We start from the raw sequence: 2,139 nt of genomic DNA, 5'->3' as shown, positions 1-2,139 counted from the left end.
GAGCCAAGTTCTATTTAGGAATAATTATTCTCTTTTCACGTAACTCAACTATTCTATCTTTAATCCCTGCAAATATTACATAGTTCCATGTCACAATAGGTACTGAATCAATTCCTGAATTGGGGTCACATACTCGAATGGGTCCCTCTATATATCTCAACATATTCTCTGTCATTTCTAAATAAGTATGCTGATCACTTCAAACAGCAATATATGGTTTTTATATTTATCGCCAGATAATATGAAATTTTCTTCTTCAACCAGTATCATACCTATCTTGTTTTCTATTGGAACAACTGGTTATAGTCGTGAGTCACTATATAAGCTGGTGTCATCACAGGGGTACTTAATACATCATCCTCAGTTACAGGGGCACTATTGCATTACTACTGTCATTAAATGGAATGTCTGCCATCATCATAACTTTGTCATCTATTATGACACTATCATTCTCTAACTTTGGGGTTTCTGTCTCTGCTTCTATCATTCTTCCTCGTCAAGAGATATGTTAATTTCACTTGAGTTACCAGTTTCTTTTTGTAGGTTCTCATTTTGATAAGCTGACTTGATTTCATCAATTAAATGTTTGTACTGATAAGGCTTATAGTCCTTTACTTTCTTTAACCTAGTAACATGCACTATACTGTTTACCTTTTCCATAGATCTCCAAATTAAGTGGGCTTGTTTGCTTTATGACTCTAAATGTCCCTTTCCATAATTTTGTCAGCTTTTTAGTTTTCCTTTCTTAACAATGGGAGTGTATAACAATATCTTATGTCCTAAACGTATTTCGCTAATTTTTGCCTTCTTATTTGCTTGTTTCTCTCTATGCTCAGCAACTTTATTCAAATGTTCATTAGCTAACTCAAATTTTAACTGCATCTGCTGTAACAATTCTGCTTTATATACGTAATCTACTCCATAATTCGCTTTTCTAGAAGCTAATATCTCTTTCGTAGGTAATATGACATCTCTACCATGTAATAGAAAGAATGAATTTTTCTCAATGGATTAATTTTTAGTACTTCGATTTGCTAACACTAGTAAAGGAATTTGCTCATCCCAGGTTTTCTGATCCTTTTCACAGTATTGAGAGGTCATGTCTAGTAAAGTTCTATTAAATCTTACTACAAGACCATTAGCAGCTGGGTGATAAGCATTGTCTCAATTTTCTTCACAAACTTCCTTCATTAATTTAGAATGAAGTTACTACATCCGTCTGTCAGTATGTACTGGGGTATACCGTGTCTATCTACTATGTCATTCATGAACGCTTTGGCAATTGTTTCTGCCTTCTGGTCGGGTAAACATATTGCCTCAGGAAATCTAGTTAAGTAGTCTGCAATTACTAACACATATTTGTTTCCTGCATAGAATGTAGGCAATGGACCTAATATATCCATAGCTATTAATTGAAAAGACATGGTTAAACTCAGCATTCTCTGGAGAGGAGTATTCCTAAAGTGTGGGCTCGTTTTTCTTTTCCAACATTCTATGCATTTTTAACAATAATTTTTAATGTCCTTTCTCATGTTTAGCTAAAAGAATATTTTACTTATTCTACGGTACATTTTCGCAAAAGCTAAATGTGCTGTGAATGGCATATCATGATAAGTTTTCATGAGTTCAGTTTCTAAACTGTATGGTACAACTATCTGCAACATTCTGTCATTATTAGTCTTTTTACATAAAATATCTGAGAACCTTACTTTTCCGTCCTTTTTAGAAACTATTGCAACTGGGGATGTGTAATGACTACTACTATCCTCTATTACTTTTTATTCAAGCATCTCTTTTGCACATTCTTTTAATTCTATAAGCTTACTGTTATTCAACACTATATCATGTTTAACCTTACTCGTATAGCCGTTAGGATAATTTTTCCTACAAATATATCTCTATACTTTTCTAGTAAAGTAGCTTATGTTTCTATTACAAATTTCCTAAGACAGAATCCCAATCTATCTTACTTTGTTGCGCTTAGTATTTCCTACATTATGGTGTGTTACTGTAGCTAATTTTTCTCTACTACTAGCCTTACCTACCACTATACACAGCGTGGTCACAAGTAAATAGACACCACTTTTTCAGAAAAAAATGAAATTTTTCAGTCATATTCACATGAATTGATATATTTAT

Source organism: Limulus polyphemus, unplaced genomic scaffold (assembly GCF_000517525.1).
Source record: "Limulus polyphemus unplaced genomic scaffold, Limulus_polyphemus-2.1.2 Scaffold8028, whole genome shotgun sequence".
Lineage (NCBI taxonomy): Eukaryota > Metazoa > Arthropoda > Merostomata > Xiphosura > Limulidae > Limulus > Limulus polyphemus.
This window is presented reverse-complemented; position numbering follows the sequence as displayed.